General features: G+C 43.0%; 1 long non-coding RNA gene across 1 annotated transcript; it reads right to left on the reverse strand.

Moving 5' to 3' along the window:
- Nucleotides 1-1,702: 1,702 nt before the first annotated feature.
- Nucleotides 1,703-17,630, reverse strand: LOC121070904. Its single transcript, XR_005820289.1, has 3 exons — nucleotides 17,572-17,630; nucleotides 2,707-2,856; nucleotides 1,703-2,354 (listed from the first exon to the last, which is right to left on the reverse strand). It is a non-coding gene; the product is annotated as an uncharacterized LOC121070904 (long non-coding RNA).
- Nucleotides 17,631-21,029: the final 3,399 nt, after the last annotated feature.

Raw genomic sequence — 21,029 nt, forward strand, 5'->3', positions numbered from 1 at the left:
TCTTCCATATAACGTGATTGAGGTGCTATGCAAGACATTATCATGCCCAGTTGTCTGAAATGTGGGGGTACAGCTAATTTTGAGAAATGAATCACTTGTCTTTCCCATTTTCATCATTCAGGTGTTAGCCTATCCTGAAATACAGGCATTCAGCTAGAGTATACTGTGCCTAGCATACACAGAATAGCACAGAAAGTGACTACATGATAAAAAATAATAGCTAAATAAGCTGCGCAGTCCATTACTGATGTGTGGCTAAGCTGCAACTTTGGGTGTTTATCTCTAATATCACAACTTTACTCTTTGATGAAATGACGTGTTTCCCAGACAAAGCAAATGCCAAAGGCTGGGTACATTTGAAAGAAAGGCTGTGAGGGGTGCGATGTGGAAGACTGCTCTATGCTAGAGAGGCTGTGTACAAGGCACGGCATGGCCATGGCCCTGCAGAGCTGCCCACGCACCACAGTTGAGCAGAAGTGAGGTAGTGCTGCCAGCACTTCAATGCTGGGGTGCAGGGAGCAGCCCAGGCCCCAGTGGGAAGCCGTACAGAAGCTGTGCAGAGCTCATCCTGCCCACTTTCAAGACGTAGGAAATTCAGCTTGAGGAAAGCCAAAATAGAGGGAGTGAAGAGCCCATAAATGGGGCAGCGCTAAAGGAGCAGCAGAACAAAGACTGTGATAAGATGGGGCTTATCGGTTAGTGCAAGGCATTACATTTCATGTTTGTCTGAGGCAGCGTGAGATTGCATTTGGCTCAGATGGTCTCGCCACTACCGTAGTACAGTTAATTTAAGAAACACATCGATTTGCACAGCTGATAAATCTCTCCCAGCATAGCAGCAGGCACTGCTGTGCTCCAGCACGCAGGGAGCAGCGCGACCTTGCAGGGGATGGCGCGAGGCTGGCGGGGCGACATCCACAGCTGCATCGAGACAACAGGGAGTTTATCTGGATTTCACACAAGTGCTACAACCTAAATATAAGGAGCTACAGCCAGTCTCAGGGCTGCATGTACCAACCTCAGCTGGATGCCCCTGGGGACATTCCCCTGCCACGAGAGGTGTCCCACAGACATCCACCAGACCACGCTGAGCATGAGAGGCTGTTGCCACTGCACACAAAAAAAGAGGAACAAAACATTCTGAAGGGTTGGTTAATTAATAATCACTGCGCAGGCTGGAGGCAGTGCCATGCATTCACTTGTTAAGGTGAAAGTGGGGAAAGAAAGGTGCTGACAGCTATTACTGAATTAGCACAGAAACACACAACATGAAAGTTTATTAATGTTTTCTATTTGACTTAAAAGGTTCTCACCTCTCAAGGATTAAAATAAAATTGGTTCAAGGGGATAGCTTTATTGAATTAAAAGTTAGCATTTAAAAAGTTTCTATCCCTAGCATTTTCTGGAGCTAAGTATCAGCCAGACACCTTCCTGTGCCTGCAGTTCCGCTCCCCCAGCGCCCAGGGAAGTGTGAGGGATGCACCCAGGGGGGTGCGAGGCTGTGACACAGGGGAGGCACCGGCACCCGGCAGCGGCTGCACATCCAGGTGCAGGGAGGTGCTGGAGAGGTGCCAGTAGGTGCCCTGCTGCCCGTAGTCCCATCAGAAGTTCGGGCATCAGGAACAGGGCTCTGCTCTGTGGTTTGGGGAGGACAACGGGTCTGTGGCACGGAACCGAATGGCACCTCCACTTCCTCCAAAGCCAATTTTCCTTTGGCCTCTGTACAACAGGAAAGACCTAATAGTTTGTTGCCTGTCTTTAATAGATTTATTGATTTTCATAGGTGATAAATTGCACTATATTAAGATAATGGCATACCATTTGTTGCTATTAAAATTTATATAACCAAAATTTAAAAGTAATTTAATTTTAAGTGGAAAATAATGATTGCCGTTGAGATACCTAAAGACAACTTATTACTCATCCTCCATCAACATTTTATTAAACAAGGGAAAAAAAAAAAGATAATTGAAAGCTTCAGTAGAAGTTTTTTGAATATATGCTATATTAATGATCATAGTAAAAATATATTAAAGGCTTTTATACAGTTTCATATATACAAAGCTCATACTTTCATATGAGTTTATCATCAGCTGCTCAGTTCTCTGTCAAAATGATTTGTTCATTTTAAAGCACATTTGCTGTAAAAGTAATTATTGAACTGTATTGCAATGTTTTGATTCAATTTAGCTAATCTAGAAATTCTCTGCCTAAATTAGTTCCCTGAAGGCAGCCTTGCTCACGTGCTCGGTGCCTCCCCTGCTGCCCGCCCAGACTGTCTCCTGTGCGTGCCCGTGGCCTTGGACCTGAACCGGGGCTCCAAGGGGCCCCGCGGTACCCTCGGAAGCTGCAGCCTGTGAAGTCACGATTCGAGTAGCAGAATATCAGTAGACAGAAACAAGGAAATAAAGCACCGGAAATACAATCCTAATGAAGAGCTATGCCTGCTAATATTTAACCTATATTTTTTTCTGAATTATTCAATACACACAGATAGATGGAATATTTTGATATTGAAAATAGCCCAGCAGAAGATGGAAACAAGAATTGTAGGTTTCGCTCTGCTATTAGTATTGATTGTCTTTATATCACATAGTATGGTCCTCGCTGATGAAATAATGTATTCACTTACAGCGCTGTCACAGGGGGTTAGGTAGGACGGCTGCAAGAGCAGAAACACATGTGATCCAAACCTCATTGACTAACCTGAATATCCCAGCAGGACAGTGATTTCTTGGCTCCTGTTTCTGTGCTGTGATGGTCACACTGACCTGGTGCCATCTGTCCCCAGGGTGCGGGCAGCGTGCGTCCCCCCAGCGTGCTGTGCCTGCAGCGGATCCACCCCGGGATCTTGCCCTGAAATAAAGCATGCACATTAAAAACCTCACCTTCTTAAGTATGATCTACTCAAATATGTTTAACACCAAACTTTGTGACACAAATGTTTGGCATCTATCTCCTTGATATCTTTTACATCCTTTCTTACTAGGCTTCATCCTTAACCTCTCAGCTCTGCCTTGCTTGCCCCTTCACGGTGCTGAAGCTGTGTTGCATGTCTAATGGCAACAACCAGACCTCAAAATGCAGAGAAGGGGGAAGCAGACGTATTATTTGGCTGTATGAGCAACTACTTTTTCAAGGAGCAAAAATGTGTAAAATCTGAGAAGAGAAAATCAGTGACGAAAAATAGCAGTACCTTTACTTGATTTGTTCATTAGGTGCAATTTCCTGCCTTCTCGATTGGCACTGCACCCCCTAACTACTAGGATGGGGAAGCAGTTTTGTGACCTGCAGTCGCTGTGCCCCCCCTCAGGCTTTGAGGAGGACACGAGCTAAAGCCTCTTCTGCCTGGCACGGCAGCCATACCCACAGCTTGTCCCTATACTCCCAGCCAAGCCTTCCCCAAAAGGCAGCATTTCTGAGATCTAAGGCACTGCACTTAAAGCATAAACCATCCAAGTGGATATTTCAATTGGGCTGAATGCAATAGAAGGATAAATATATATATAAATATAGAATAATTTGCCAGGCTCTATATTCTGATTTTCTTCCCTAATGGCCACTAAAGGCTTAATGGTGAAGAGGTGAAGAATAAAATGACCAAGAGGTGAAGTGGCAGAAAGAATTAACAAGCCAGTGTAGTGATATTTTCAACATTTTTTTCAGATAAAAGGACTGGATTTCCTACTCCACACGGGCATTGCAGCCACAGGGCTGCAGGCTGCCTGCAAAGAGCCCGTGGGTTTTGCAGCAGAAGCTGAGGATACCGCAAGCAGCACGTGCCCCTGTGCAGCTCCACGCCAGAATAGCCTGCACATGCCAGTAACAACTCATTAAGAAGCCCAGTAGCCTGCACGAGGTTCCCTGGTCTGTGGCGTGGGTCACACTGTGCCCACAAGGAGATGTTGTCCCCCAAAGCTGGTGCTGCCTGCAGGTGCTCCAAACTCAGGGCAACGGGGCACATGGGAAGGATGAAAGGGACGTGGGGGCTGAAAGCATGCAGCAAGGAGAACCACATCCTGTAATAACAGAAGGAAATAGCTTGGAAAATGAAATGAACTCACAGTAGAGCAAAGTAAATAGTAAGCAAATTGTCATCCAGGTACATAGTGGGAAAAAACAACCACTTTTCAGACTGCTCTTCAAAACTGTACAATCAGATTCTAATTTGTAGCTACAGGCCCTGCAAGTCTTATCCCCTTTCCCCTTCTGACTCCATTCCTGATGGGCCATCAGAAAGACGCAGGCATCCAAGAGGCAAAGGGCATGAGCTGGAGCCCGGCGGCTCCCCCTGCCCCTCAGGCAGCACTGCTGGGCCAGGCAGGTGCCAAAGCCCTGGCACAGGCTGCCCAGAGGGGCTGGGGGCTCTGAGAAATTGCAGATGAAGAATTACATCTCAGCAAAACAGCCAACTTTACTGTGGACCGATTATGCTTCTCAAGCTCCCTTCTCTATCCCTTACATTTTCTTGGAGGAAAAAAAGGACATCATCGCTCACCAGCCATGCAAACTGAGAACTGCTGCTGGTCGAGACCCTTGAGTCTCAAACTGTGACCTTGGTATTTGCAGCTCATCTTCTGAGGGAAGGTGGAGAGCTGAGATAGTCTGCATCTCCATTACTGAAATGAAAGGGGATCAAAGAAAACCGAGGTGGCAGATCATTAACTCAGCCAGTCCATTCAGCCATAAGCTAGATATAACTGCAGGTGGAAACTGGTCATAAATTTTGAAAGCAAAAAAGTGTTGTAGTTTTATTTTTAATCCAACAGGAAAAAATAAACAAACAGCTCTGTCAAGAGCTGGAATAGCTGAAGTAGTTAATTCTTTAGAGGAACCAGTCCTTATTTCTATTGAAAGTTAAAAATACATACATGGATGGTATTGCTACAGATATATTTTATATAAATTTTTGACTCATGAGTAGAAGAAGTGCGCAGTTTTACAGCAGAGCTGCACTGTATACAAATGTGTCAGTATTATTTTTGGCTATTGACATTTCTGAAATGTTAACAATTTAAGAAGGTGGAAAGAGAAAACTTGATTTGTAAGCAAAAAGTAGTATTATAAAACTCAGTAAATATGACTGAAATTTTGCTATAGAAAAAACACCTGCTTAGAGACTAGCTTGGCAAATTGAGATGCTGTTTCTATATAATTTCATTATAATAAAACAAATACAGCACAGTAGTTAGCACCAGGTGCTATTTCATTCACATCATAAGGAGTTATAAATGTATAGTACATAAACTTCAGTTGTCTAGTATCTATAATTTTGGAACTGGAGCATCTACTTTGAAATAAATATGATGCTAAAAGGTATTTTCAAGAACTGAAATGATGACAAAGTTTTAAGCACTACTCTTCAGTTATTTCATTAATTATTCAGCAAGAAAACATGTAATATTTTCTTGCTAATTGCAACTCGGACCTTAAATATTTGCAAACCAGGGCTATAAAACCATGCAGACAGATCTGGGGGGCAAGGGAGAGGCTGAACAATAACAGGGGCTTTATTCTGTCCTGCAAATAATCTCCTGGCTGTGTACCCAGAACCAGTCTGTTCTGGTATTGAGCTCAACATCACAGCACTTCCCAGCCAGATGATAATTTCGGTTTTACTTTATCCCAAGGAAGATTAAAGGCTCCTATAGTGTGTAAGCCATCAGCTTGAAATATTGTCATGGACTACATTTTTCAGGGTCTTTTTTTTTTTTAAAATATTCCCCAATAAACTGTACTCTTCCAGCACAAAGAAGAGAATTGAGGGGAACGAGCTATAGGTGAGCACAACTGCGAAGGGCTGCCAAGGTTAACAAGGAAAGGTCACATTTGTCTTCTGCAGGAGCTGGGGGCAGGCACTGCTGCAGCTGGGAAGCTGCACGGTGGAGCAGAAAGCAGCAGGTTCTCACCACACAGCTGGACTGTGGGGCCTTGCCACAGGTGGATTTTCAGGAAGACTCACTGATGAAAAAATGAACTGGTGGCTGTTGAATCCCTTGGTCTTAGCATAGACTTCTGGAGGCTGCAATTCAGAGAAATATCACTGTGTGCTTCCCCTGCTCCTATACTTCTGCAGGCATCAGGTACTGGACTGTGGACCTAACCAAAGCAGATGTTCCCTCTGGTCACTAACATTTGTGTATGAATATCAGACTTCCTGAAAAAGAATATACGTTTAGTAGGTTTGACAGTGAGTGGAAAAAAAAATAAAAAACATCTTCCCTAGCTTTACCAAGTTGTGATGGTGTGATGTGTTTTTTCATCCTGTCCTTCCTGCAGTACCTGGGCATCACTCCAACATCAGTGACACCCAGGATGGCACAGACCAATAGGGCTGCCTGTCAGTCAACAAATCCTCCTTTGTAGAAACATTCACAGCTTTTTTTTTTTTTTTCCCTTCTCCATACTTTAGATCAAAATAAGACTTTTCAAAGTCTTAAGGGAAGAAGTCTCAAAGTCTGAAGAAAATAGAAAACAGAGTGGAAATAGCAGTCACCCACAAGCCCTGTTCACCCACAAGAAACCTCTGGGGCCTGAGCTGTTCTACTTCACATAAATCTTGAAAACTCCATCTGTAACCAGGAGATTTGGAAGGCAGATTGTGAAACAGAAGACTCCCCTTCATCTTCCGCTCAGCAGTCAAGCGTGTCCTGACTTCCCCATCCTCACTTCTGCTTCTCCTTATTCTCCCCAACACCAGTCCTTCCTGCACAAATAGTTTGCAATGAAAATTTCACTACACTTGAAAGTGTCATCAGTACAAGTGTACATATATACATACTGTGCTTCAGTAAGTGGAGCCCACTTGGATCAAGCCCTTCAAGCTATCTTTCAAGCCTGCTTTCTGGCAGCACTGCACTTTAGCCTGGACAAGACAGCTTTGAACATGGTCGATTTTTCCCCTATACCTGCAGAATCACTCATACCTGATACTGAGGGGATCTCACTAATCCAAACATGATTCAGTTTGTAAAATATTGGCATGAGAAAAGCGAACAGGTGCAAGGAAGGGATGCTAATGTTTTCTATGCCCAGAGGTTGTGACGATTTTTCTGGAAGCAGATTTTCACTAACAGCAATTGCAAGCATTTGTTACAGCCTGGTTTCTTTTCAGGGGCAGGGTCACATTTTCAATTAAAGCTATTTTATCTATGGTTGCTTTGCTTTCCCAGGTGTCAGCCATGCATGTTTGAACCTGGCCACTGTTATGGTGATGTGTAAGAATATCCTCAACTTTAACAAAATACAATTATTGCTGTAAAAAAATCCCTTTTAAAATTAGAACTCAACTGGAATATGTATTTTCTTCTAGCTCATCAACAGTCTAAATAATAGAAAAAATGCTACAGACTTTATTAAAACTCATCCTCACTGAACCCATGAGTTTTGATTTCAAATGTTCTTCTATGCAACTATAGTTAAGTGTCCTCAACTCTCACAGATACCACAAGTATATCAGAGGAACACTTCAGAGATTAAGTTGTTGGGGTTTCTTTAATATATATACATGAATGATACTTACTGAGATGTTGCTAAGATTGGCTTTTCCTGGGTACCTACTTACCCAAGTGTTCTGGAGTAGGGGAATGAAGTGCCAGACAGCAGCACTGCTGGCACTACTGAAGTGTAGGTTGCATGTTATTAAGAGCAAAAACAAGTGGGAAGAGATCAAAGTAAGTTTGGATTAAGTTGTGGGGTTTTTTTTGTTTGTTTTTCCTCCTACAGGGAAAATTGCTTTTTGGTGAAAAAAATATACTCACAAATTCTGAAAAATTACTGTGGTTTCTTAGTCCTTACTTTTGTAATGTATAGGAAACCTACGTTGAAACTAGTATTTGCCCAGGTGACAACATCTGAATTAGTACATACATCATCAACAACACATTTCCATTAACAACAAAAAAAGTTGAGTTATTGATTTGAAAAAGATAGTGACAAAATAGGCACATCATTCCAAAAAGAAAGTATAGAAAATGAAAACAAGAGTAAGGAAGAGAATTGGAATTACGGAACAGTAGATCTGCCTTAGGTCAGTTTCACGGAATCATAGAATTGGTTGGAAAAGCCCTCCAGGATCATCTGGTCCAGCCATCCCCCTACCACCAATATCACCCACTAAACCATGTCCCTAAGCACCATGTCCAACCTTTCCTTGAGCACCCCCAGGGACGGTGACACCACCACCTCCCTGGGCAACCCGTCCCAATGCCTGACTACTCTTTCTGAGAAGAAATGTCTCCTCATTTCCCACCTGAACCTCCCCTGGCACAACTTGAGGCCATTCCCTCTAGTCCTATCACTAGTTACCTGTGAGAAGAGGCCGATCTCCAGCTCCCCACACCTTCCTTTCAGGCAGTTGCAGAGAGCAATAAGGTCTGCCCTGAGCCTTCTCTTCTCCAGACTGAACAACCCCAGTTCCCCCAGCCGCTCCTCACAGGACTTGTGCTCCAGGCCCCTCACCAGCTCGTAGCCCTTCTCTGGACCGCAGACATCTTCCCAAATGCCTCTGTGCTGGGAGCAGAGTAGGAAGCAGAGGAGCAGGGGTAGGTATAAATAGCAAATATAGCAAAAATAAATAAATAAACAGGTTTCTAATTTGCCAGAATTCTGTTTTTTTGTCTGTATTACTTGTACTCTGTAAAGAGAAAAAAAAAATGGTGCTAATCCATCTTTAAAAGCTAATGACACTCAAACCACCTTTCAACTGCTGGAGTGGGGTGAAACAGAGTACCATTCAAGAAAACTCTCTCCTCTCATACAGCCTGTCTGGGCATGGCTGGAGGGGAATCAGTCCAATGCAATGCTGCTGTGCTGCAATGTCAGACTTTGCGGATACTTATGAGATGTATAAATACAAAAGTAAATTTAAACTGGAAAAAAAAAATATATTCTTTTCAATTAGCAGGCTACCAAGCTCACCAGACAAGCTCTGGCTAAGTTATATCTTCCCTAGCTCTTCCTCCTCTCCACAAGCCACATTCATTCAGACCAACTCCTTCCCTCGGGATGTGCTGGTGCTCCTCCTTCTCACTCCAATTTTTATGCTAATAACATCACTGAAGCCTCACACATTTCTAAATACAGCACTTCATCATTTCCCTAATCCCTGCGTAATTCTTGTACCGGCCCATATTCTTGCCAGCTGAACAAATAGTTTGCAATGAAATCAGAAGAGTAACTGAAGCCTCAGGACCTAGAATCGACCACAGCTGCTTTGCCTAGAGAAGCAGCTGTCCTACCAAAGAGAGATACCTTGTTAGGTCTGTGTGGCCAGACATTGCCCTCAGGTCATTTTCTATTGATATACCCATTTCTTTGATAACACTTACCTTACACGTACTCCAGCAGTTTGCAGCCCCAGAGACCCACCAGACACACAAAGGAGTTTTCCTCCTGAACTGGGTGCACGGTACCGAACACACCCACGGGCGCTGCACTGTGACTTCACTCTGCAGACGCACAGATGAACCCCTACCGGATCTTCAGTGTTGGGTGCCAGTCCATCTGTTTGCAGGCAGAGATAGCTGCCCTTATCTGAGTATATAGCAGGTCTCCCCAGTGTTGCTTTGCTCTGTGCCTGATGACCCTTTTCAAGTGTCCCTTCCCATCAGCTGTTCTGTTTTTGCCCTTTGTTCAGCATCTCAGACTCAGACCTACCTGGTTTCTGCCAGTAAACTTTATCCACCCAAGGGTGCTGTAAAGTCTCAGGTCTACAGTCCACGTGGACTGCACTGGTGCCACGGATTGCCTGTCTAATGCACAGGTAGAGATTCATAAAAATTCTTGTTTTTTCTGGACCCATGTTGAATTATAGGGAGGACGCAAATTCTCAGAATACCCCTACAAACCACTGTAGAACAGACGTTGGGTTTTCAAGTTTCCTAAGGTGAAGCATTCAGCTCTTGACATCAGTATCAAGCCCTGTACTGGCTTAGCCATGGTCCCGTGCCCAGTACGGGATTTGCATCTCTTTGATCATGCCAAGTATTTCACACTATTGAGCACAAAACCCACACTTCAAAACAAAGGAAATATTTTTCCCTTTTCCCAAGATAATTTTAATTTTTCCATTTTAAAAAGTTACCTCATTTTCCCTAGACCTTGCTGATGGGAAATTCTTATCAACATGTAATGCAGATTTCTGGGTTATCAACAGTTTAAGGAGATTATCACTTCTCATCACCAGCTCCCTCAGTCCCACTTTGCATCCAAGTATGTGCCTTTTGCACAGCTTAATACTGAGAAGATTGTGCCACAGATCAGTGTTAAATATATTTCTGCTTTATACTACCAATACTGATTTTTCCACCTTTTCCCCAGACTCCCTGTGCAATATTTCCTTTTTTTTTTTTTTTCCCCCCACGAACAAGCAACGGAAATCATAGATCAAAGTTTTGTTTCATGTAAAACTGGTCTCTGGAAAAGCTAATTTTTTCCATTATAATTGCATCTGGAAACAGGGTGTTCTAAAAGACACATATTACCCAAAGCCCATGGGCTCCAAGCATTTTTCTTGCTCAATTTCCCTTCTCTGCTTTTTTCTCTTATGAGGTGCAAGAAAGGATGCAGGGGCCTGGAAGAAAACTGCTTCTGTTATTTAATTTCTTTCAGTAAGTAAAAATAGTTTATACTACCTAACATTTGAGTTACCTTCACTTGGAGAAAAAAAACAGGTTATACACCATGAAAATCCTTGTTAAGTAGTTAGGGAAGGATTGAAATAGTTCCTTTGTAATTCATGCTGCAAGTAAATTTTGAATAATATCTTGAATCTGGAATGCTCTATTTATTAAGGAGCTAAAAAATATTCAAAAATATGTTGCTTTGAAAAGTTGTTGCCCAAATCATTTAAATCTGCCAAACATAAATATCATTACACTGGGCACAACTGCCCAGTATACAGTTACCAGCTGCAGATACAGACAGAATCGAACACGTAGAACCATTGACTATTTCTGCTAGAAAATAGTCTTTTCCAGGGATGAAGAGATGGAAGGTATCTACTTTAAAGATCTCCAAAAGTGTCCTACACAGGCTGTCTGGAACAACCTGCAAAAACTACCTGTGAATCACAAAAACTTGGAGGGAAGGGTGGGGGAAAAAGATTTCTGACATTCTTTATAGGCTGTGGATTGATTATGAAGCACATTTGGCTTCACTGGAGCCCCCCTAGTGTTCCATCCCACTGTCACAGCAAAGCACCCTCACAAAATAGTTTGTTTCCCATGGGATGGCAAATTTATTCTTTTTACTCTCAAATTCTTAGGGTATAAGAAACCCTAAAGTAGTTCCTTACATTTATACCAGCTGTTTTGGATGTTGGCAATGGCATCTGGCATTTCCCTACGGCTAGAGAAATCATTCTCAAAGTGACTTGGATTCTGTGAAGCTTCCTACAAAGCAGAACTCTCACTTGAAAAAGCATCCTTCTTCCAGACAATGCACAATCCCTGAAGCATGATCACTTTAATAAATCCGATTATATTCCCCCACCCTTTTGACTTAGCACTTGTCACATAACTGTCTTACAACCTGGTCCACCTTGAGCACAAGGGGACCTGATCCTTGTTGGGACTTTGTAAGGCCTGCAAGATACCTGAAGTCACAACAGAATATAGGGAGACAACTTACTGTTCCATATAATCAATGCTTTACATTAGCCTCATCCTCTACTTGATAAGTTGGTTGCTCTAGACAAAAAGCAGTTCCACATTATCCAGAATTTTTTTGAACGTTTGTTTTCTCCAAACATTTATCGTATTTTTCAAGCCCATATTTAAGCCCAATCCTATTCTTTAAAAAGCCCAATCTGCTCCAAAAACAAGGTGTTACTTTCCATTTAAATTCATAGATGTATAGTTTATCATCACACGTACAGACAGGCCTAGCAGGATCTGTGCAGAAAGGTGAATTCAAAATGAAGCAGTGGCAGAAAACAGATGTGGTGGTCAGTGAACGGATAGTTGCTCATACAAGAGGACAATCATACAGGAAATCAAAATGAAGGCCAGGAGCATGTTTGATGGGTATGTACAAATATCATTGATATCATTAGAGAGAGAATAAGTGTATTTAGGTTGAAAAGGCAGGCTAACATGAGTACAGGTGGCCATGAAGACAAAGACTGAGAACTGAAAGACAGGGAGCATTTGGGACACAAGCCTAGGCAGGGATACTGGGGACAAACAGCCAAGTTATTTTTAGGCCACGCACGGAACTGAGTTTTAGGGATAGACTCTGGTTGCTTGTAACAAAATAGACTCAATGCACTGACCTTACTGCTCCCTCCCTCCCGGAGCCCTGGCACGATCTTGCCTTCTCTGCTTTAAATTCCTCAGAACTGACAGATTTCTGCTAACACATCATTGCTGATGAAGTGGCAGGTTTCTGATAATAACCTGTCTTGTCAGGATATGTCTGACCTGATGCAGTTCTGACAGCAGCAAGCAGCCATACCCATCAGAAATCACATCCCTCAGCCACGAGAGCACTGGGTGCAGAATGGGAGGAGAGCAGACAAGGGGCCTGGGCACCAGGCACTGCCTGCTTCTGCCTGGGGTGACACAAGCTGTCTGCTCTGCTTGTTTTACTGCTACACGATATTTGCATCATGAAACAGGGGAAAGCCATTGTTTTGTCTTAACTGAGAGTAAGCCAGATCTTCAGAAGTTTTGCAAAGAGGTGCCATTCGGGTGGCAACTGCTGATTTTACTCCTGCTAATCCAGAGCAGTGCCATAAGCAATGTCAAAGAGCTCATTGTCACATATGCCCTGGGCACAGATTTCACTTTACACATAGATGCACTCATCTCTGAGCAAGCTGATATCCACCAAGTTACACATTGGCTTTTAAATAAAATAGAAAGCCAGGACCTGGAAACCATTTGCTAACGGAAAAAATCTTTTAGACTTTCTCAATACAAAAAGCTTTATTTTAAAATATTGACAGATATTCTCAGCAATTTCTTCCCCACTTTAGCCTCAAGTTAGAGTTCATAAAATTTCTAATTCTTAAGAAAAAGTTTTTCCACAAAGAGAGCCCTATTTTTGCAGGTGTTGGGGGGGGTGGGGGGTGGGGCGTGGAGCAAATCATCCTCCTGAATTTTAAGGCTTTTAATGTCCTATGTGTTAAGCTACTGTATTTGTATGCTGCTTACACTGTTACATCTCTCCTCCTGTCTTCTTAATTCTGGCTTTGACAGCAGGAGAAAGGATCGCTTAGTTTTCCCAAGGTTTTTGATCTGTGACGACAACTCTATCTTTGTGGAGTGCTGATGTCTATTCTGCCCAGGAATCAGCCAGTATTACTGTAAAACTTTGTCATTGGGCTCTGCTTTGATGGACGACCAAAGTAGCTGCTATTCTATTCAAAAGTAAGCAGGAAACTTATATGAAATTACTCAGGAGAAAGTGAGAAAATAACGTGCAATTCCAAATGGCATGACAAAATGATCTGCTTAAGCTCAGCACTTAGCTATCTGAGAATGGGAGTGAAAAAACACCTCACCCATATTTGAATAGCTGATCACGTAACTAACTTGACAGGCCATTTATATGGTGAGATTACATCGTTGTGTCATAAACTGTGGGCTGTGTTCTGCCCTCAGTTACACTTTGCATGTTGCATCTTCATGGGACCATAAAATAAAGAAACAGGACAAAATGTCTAACTGTGCGCACACTGTATTCCTGGTTCAGTATTGCTGCAAGGGTTTGTTTCATTTGTTAAATGGCAGAATAATTTGGCCAACAGATGCATTTAATGGATACCTTCCAGCACTAATAGTTACAACCTGATATACGTTCATTTGTGTAACCAGTCCCATTAAAAACACATGCATATCTTAAGGAAAAAAAGAACAAGGTTTGTATAATAACAGAATAATCACCCTTGCTTAAAACAATAGAAGTAGGAAAGAAAAATCCAAACAAGTTTTCAAGCATCAGGAAATAAAGTGATGAGTAATAACCAAAAATAGATTTGTCAAGAGCACGTCATGCCAAATGACTCTGACCATCCATAATGAGACAGTAGAACTGCTCAGAAGGGAATTGAATGCCACATATAAATGCCACTGCTTTTAGCAGTGATTGAGACTGGTTTGTGAGACTGCCTCCTGAAGAGCCACATGGCCTTGAGCTATATGCTGGGTTAAAACTGATGAGATTTTTCTGCTTTGAGGCCAGTTAACAGAAGCATGGAAGGCTTCACCAAGCACAGTGGCTAGATTTGGGTCTACTCCACGTGTATATCATGGGTGCAAAAGACAGGAGATCACACTACTTTTTGTTGATGACATCAAGGTTGTTATTCAAGAGAATAGGATTAGACTGCATAGGTATTTTGAGAAACTGGATAAACGCAAATAACTGTACAAAAGAAAAAGTAGGAAGAAGTTCAGTTGTACCGAAAAAGGGGAAGAGAAAACTGGTCAGACAGTGCTTCCAGCAGAAGGGGTCCAGGAAGATCACAAGCACAGCCTGTGTCAGCATCAACAGGCTGCTGTTAGAAAAGCCTAATCCTGCTGGGATATGTTCTGTAGGGGAAGGAGCTGTGTGAGACCACCTTCCACTGCTTTAGAGGAAAGCTAAGGTAACCAGCTTTTATTTTAAGACTACAGATCAATATTTTGTGGCAATAGACAAGATTAATCACTTGCAAGGATGCAATGATGCCTCGTTTTGTAGGTTCTTCATCAACATTTTCATCTGTTACTATTAGTTTTCCACAGAGAATTACCTTATTTAAATATTTCTCAAGACTATCTTGCATACTTATGGACCACTTTTGACCCTGCACCTGAATCCTCAAGTTCTGAAGCCCATTCCTGGTAAGCTGAAGGTGCCATGTCAAGGAGCAGTGCAACAGCATCTCTTGAACCCGTGCCTCTGGTCTGCTCAGCAGCTGGAACTCTGTCCTGTAGTCCATCAGGAACATTAGCTCTGAAATAAGGTCTCTTTGTAAGGAGTAAAAATAGCCTTTCAGAGAACCCTCTGGATACATGCTAGTCCAAGCCCTCTCCTTGGATTAGGGCAATGAATGGTGCATGAAGCTATGGACTATGAAACATACTTGTCTCTTCCCACATAAACTTCAATAAGACAAGTTTATTGTCAGATTAGTCTTTAACTGCCTGCTCTTTGGAGTCTGGAAAGTTTCAAATTGGCAAACTTAAAATAATTGCATCTTTAATAACAAGAATCAGACTGTGCTTGTAAGTGCTAGGTAAGCTCTGAATTTTATTAATTTATTACGTGTGTTGATCTTGTCTTAATTAACAGATCCTCAGATATTACATAAAGACAAGAAAGTGACATTTAATGTTCTAACAATTGTGTATAAGCACAAAACTCACTGTGATAATCAGGTACATAGAAATGTTAACAACTTGGACACCAAACAGCATGCTGAAATTCAGGTAGAGCTACTCTGATAATAAAACCAGCACAGACACTGAAAATTTTCTGTTTCCAAAATAGTTTTACAGCCTTGTTTAAGAATTGCCATTTAGGAATTTATTTTAAGCATCAACATTGCCTAGTCTGCAAAATTCTTCTATGTAATTAGGAGTTAAATTCAACTACCCTCAGCAACAACAGAAAAGTACTGAGAAAACCCATACCTGTGTATACTCTAGGCTTTTAATTCCTTTTTTTTTTTTTTATTCAAGTCTAAATGACTATATTCTATTACCAAAGGAATATTGAGATAGAAAATAAATGCAGAGGGACTCTCACGAGTAGGCAGCTGTTCAGGAAAACAGTTTAACAAAAATAGCTACTCTACTTCTTGGATATCCTCCAGAGTCAAGCTGGAAAGCTTCACAAGCACTTGATTTAAGAAAAAAGGAAAGGCTTCCACCCACCATCTCCTTCAGGACCACGTTTTCCTTTGCTCTCCAATGCTTCAGTGACCTCTATATTCCAGTTACATGCACAGCCTTCAGCTCTCAAGGAGATTAAATAACAGAAGGATCTTCAAAGAACTTTAACACAAGTCAAACACATTTTCAGCTAACATATAATAAAATCTGTGCAACTTCCTAGCATCAGATAACACCAAGATATTGCTAGACTCAAAAGTGATTCAGGGAGATTTGGGGATGATTGTTCTACTGGTGACTATTAAATCTGATGGTCAAGAAATCCCCACACCAACAACAGCTGAAAATAAAAGCCAGAGGAAGGGCTACCTTACTCAAACTATTTCTCATGTTATTTCTTAATCACCTGCATTCAAGCGGTCACTGCTCTTAACTCACTACATACTGTGGCAAACTTACTGTTTTAAGAAAAAAGAACCCCTGTAGCGCTGAGGTTATGAAAAGAAATGAAATGCTGAGGTCTCCAGACAAAGTCTGCAGGTGATGTTTAAAAACACAGACATGAGCCTGACCAAAGAAGCCAGAAGTCTAAGGGCAGAGAAAGGCTTTGTTCACATGTTGTCAGCATTCCCCTAGGCAAAGAGGAAACCTCTTAAGCAACAGTTTTCCTGCTGGATTTTCCTTTTATTTTCTCCTATGGGAGTGATGGGTGGCCACACAGTGATCTGTCCCCATTTATGGGGACATTATTTCTGACCTGTTCCTTCCTCCCCCCAGCAGGGTGCCCACCCACCAGGCAGCTCCATCCCTGTGCAGCTGACTCTCAGTCAGAGCAGGGTGTCACATATTTTGGTCACATTGCAGCAGCTCCCGATCTTTGCTCAGTTTTCACAGCCTTTAACACCAGTTAGCTGCACTGGCATTTCAGTTGAGGAGAAATGGTTTCCACCAAGTCAAAATTAGAGCAACTCAGCTGCGCAGCCAAGAGAGAAGAAACTATTTTTGCCAAACTCAAAGGCACTTCAGAGTTGCTCTGGGACTGGATTCCTCCCTCATTAGCCTTCGAGTCTAACTGCAACCCACACCTCTACATGCTGTGGGCATGCTCCTGAGCCTGCAGGGCTAACACAAGCTGCAATGTGCCTCATGCCTGCACCAAGACAAAGTATTGGTTTGCAGCACTGAATCCCTAGGAACTAATGCAGTGCTGCACAGTTCCCCCTCTGGACCACACCTGCTGGTACTGAAACCACACACTTCCCAGCCAAAACAAAGCCAGCCCAGCATTCAGGCAACCAAGAAACACAGCAAAAGCCCCAGGAACAATTAGTCTATATTTTGTGTATTAAAAACCACAAACCAATCCAATGGAGGAGGAAAAACAACAAAACCCAATTAGCTGTATTATAAGACAGTTTTCTTAAGCAACATGGGACTGAAGGCATCACAATGAGGTCAAGGCAGCCCAAAAGGCTACAGACCCTCAGCCATGCACTATTCATCCCCGGAGGCACTAACTGGTACCACCGCTTCAACTGTAGCCTCAGCAAGGCAGCAGTGCTAAGCTTGAGCTTGTGTTATAAAGCCCAGCTTAACAGTTTGGCAAATTTGGCTTAACCTAAGGCTGTGGTCACATTGGGATGGTGCACAGCAGGCACCTGAGCACCACAACACTCATTCCCATATCACTCCTCTCCCCACCACCCCCGCCCCCGCCCCCGCCCCCCCCCAAGTCCAGCTGTTTCACCTTTGTTCCATACAGGACAGAGCAGCCCAAACCACCACCTCAGCTTTACAGCTGAGCTGTAGGTCAGCCTTATAAAGACAAAGAGGTGAGCACCTTCTGTGTCTCCACCTGAAGTCCCCTCAGTGTCAGCTGCACCGTGTTAGTGAGCCACTAAACACAGATTTTTTTAATTGACTTTTGATCGACTTTCACAACTAAGCGACCCTAGGGGCAGCTCTCCTCCCCTTAGTCATCCCCAAGCACACTGAAGTGTTAGCTGTTGCAAAGGCATAAATCGTAGCAAAATTTGGCTTTAGCTATTATTAGATTGTAAGATCTAGTAATTTCTTTTCTGGATGTCAGAATGTTGCTCTACTGAATGAGCCTGGCTGTGTATGAAAGCTAAAAGCAATGGCAACGTACGTGCCCAATAGGTGCAGCCTGAATTGCACATCCATAATTTGCTCAGCTGAATGCAGCTTAACTCATGGATTTCCAAGTTATTCCTTTCACACAGATTTTTACCTTCGGTCCATTTTGACATCTCAAGGAACCCACCAAAACACCCTTTGGAAGTGCTAACAGTGATGGCTTATCTAAAAAGCCACAAATCCCTTCCTACCACCCCTGTTTCCATAGCTGCATCAGATCAAACACGGGGCTGCTTGAAACTGGGTTTCAGAGTCTGGGGACTCTGAAAGTCTGGGTTTCCAGCTGGGGACAAGCTCTGGGGCGACCGAGGCATCCCTGCGGCCCAGCACGGCGCTGGGCAGCAAGGGGCACCAAGCCGACCCGTCACCACTGCCGCCGCAGGCGTGGTGCCATCGCATGCACCTCAGGGCCATGGGTTTGCTGCCCTTTGATTGCTGCTGACCAAGTTTCCCCTATTTTCTTCCTTCCCACGGGGGAGAGCTAGGCAGGCCCGCTCACAGGCTGTTTCCCCGGGCAGCAGCCTCGTCATGAGCCCGCTGCCGGCAGACGCACTGCATGCCATCTGCGCCGAGCAGTTTGTTTGCAGAGCACGGCTACCTTCTGTTTGCTGCCTTCAGAAACGAAATGGCATGATGCAGGAACAATCAGAGGGAAACATTTCTGTCATCTCCACCGGTACCCTCAGCTCTACGGCCCCCTGAATGTGAATTAGTGTCTTAAACAGTTTATTCATTCATGGCAATCTGTTCATTTATTTTCAAGAGATTGTATAGCTCCGGGAAGCCTCGTGTGTTTGCCTTTTTTTTTTTTCCTCTCTAAGCCTCGACTACGAGATATTTTTTATTTTTCTCAGATCAGTGCTGCTTCTACTCTGCTGGGCTGATGTGTGAGACAGTCCTGGGCTCAGAAATGGAAAGGAGGAACATTTAGGATCGAGCGAAGACTGCTGAAGTGGCCGTGAGTTACCCAGCAGCTGCACGCAGCCCCAGGGGGCTCGGGGGCTGGCAGCTGGCAGGCAGCAGAGGCAGGATGCGGCCACCCAAGCACAGCCATGCTCTGCGTGCTGCTCCCTACCAGCCAGCACCGCGGTGCTGGAGGCACGGGTAGCAAGTCTGCAGCGTGGCTGGTAGAGCAAGGCTGAGCCCCCGCATCCCTTGAAACAAGCTGCAATGGGAAAAGTGGGAAAATAAACTTTCCTGACAGGCTCCCAACCCTGCCTGATTTTCTCACCCCAGGAGCACTGCAGGAGCAGTTTTTTACCTTCTGTAGCCAAAACCAGGAGCAGATCACAAAACAGTTTACTAAGAAATTCAGCTGTGCTTTTGAAAGCAAAAAGCACAAAACAATGTAAAGCTTTCCAAAGCCTAAATAAACGTTCATTTTACAGAATGGATATCATCCAAGCTAAGGTTTTGGGCGAGACTTTTGCTGGATTGTTTTTACTTTTCTAGAATTGCGGAAAAGAACTATCACTAGCAGAAATGTAAGAAGGTACAACAAATGAATGGCAAGGCAGTAGAATTACATTCCAGGCACACTTGAATGAAGTACAACATCTGTCTGTGCGCAGGAAGCCAGAGCAGAGCTCGCCATCATCCAAGTTTCAGCTGAACCCCATTTTACAGCATTAGCAGGACAAAGTGGTGCTGCAGCACAGTGCTTGCCGTGTGCAAACCAGACTATTCCTTCCCCAGTATTTTGGACCTTGTGCCACAGTTGCTTTTGTTTATTTGTTTCTTTTCTAATCCTCCCTGCTGGAGCTCAGAAGGATTGTACAACACCACAGCAGATACACTACTGGTTGGTTTGTCCAGCACTAAATACTAGTGGTGCAGAGACAAGATTTGGCAGGAGGCTCATCTGTGCTGCCTTTGAAACCAGAATCCTCTGTGGTCATCTAATACTGCAGCAGAGGCCTCCAAAAGACATTATGCTGTTTCTAAAACAGAAGGTGTTATTTGTACAGATAAGACTTCTCCAGAGCTCTTCCTCTCCTGTGACTTTTGTTAACAGGCAGTGTGAAGATGTGCAGCAGCGTTTAACGTATAATATTTTCAAATAGATGTTTCAGGTCTAGCTTGCGCTATTTGCTCCATTAATCATATATAGCTTTGAGTCTAGAAATAATGTTAAAAAGTCTATGTAGTTACAGGCTATTAGGGTAAATTGGTTTTCACAATGGCTTTACTCATTTCATTCAAGTTTTCCTGAGACCAGTCTGGCGAAATATTATTTTCCACTGTCTCTTTCATCTAGTAATTCTAGCAAACTAAACTGAATATTCCCCATGACTCCAAAGCGTTCTTGCTGGCTTTTTAAAAATTATTTTGATTTCACTGATACTAAAAAAAATATTAACATTTGATGAAAATACCCATGATCACTTTCATGTCCAGGAACTTCCAAATTGTTACTGTTGTTGATTAGTTTTCTATGGAAAAAAAAAAAAAAAAAAAAGGAGGGTTACTGGCCTATGACAGACAGAATATAGCACCACTCTGTATTGTCCACTCCATGCGTAACCATCAATAATTAGCCCAACTTTCCAGCTTTTAAGATACTCAGTAGCTAAATCGTTTGCCCAGACCATCAGCTCATGTTGAAAATCTGACTTTTGCCTTCAAGTGTAATGGATTCTATCCATAGAGTATTTAAGTATTAAAACCAAAAGTCGATATTACAACTGAGAGTATCAGAAATGTAATATGAGAGATTGAAAATGAGACTCTTGTAGAAATAAGATTATTCTTGTCTAGGAACACAGTCCACAAGTTCTTTAACATCCTTTCCAACATGAGACAGCAAAATGTGTTTGAAGAAATAAAGAACAGCTCAGGAATAACCCAGGAGCAGATGCTGAATCCACAGTGAGCAAAGAATTTAACCGATTCTGCTGAAAATAATAGAAAGTTGAACGGTACATAACTGGGAAGGGAGAAAAAACATACCAGAAGGAAACTCAGGAAAGCCCAAAGAAAGTGTTTGCAAGTTCACTTGCCTTTGCTGTGTAAATAAAATTATGGTTATCAGGGCAGCCTCTAAAGACA

The sequence above is a fragment of the Cygnus olor genome, chromosome 5 (assembly GCF_009769625.2).
Source record: "Cygnus olor isolate bCygOlo1 chromosome 5, bCygOlo1.pri.v2, whole genome shotgun sequence".
NCBI classification, from domain to species: domain Eukaryota; kingdom Metazoa; phylum Chordata; class Aves; order Anseriformes; family Anatidae; genus Cygnus; species Cygnus olor.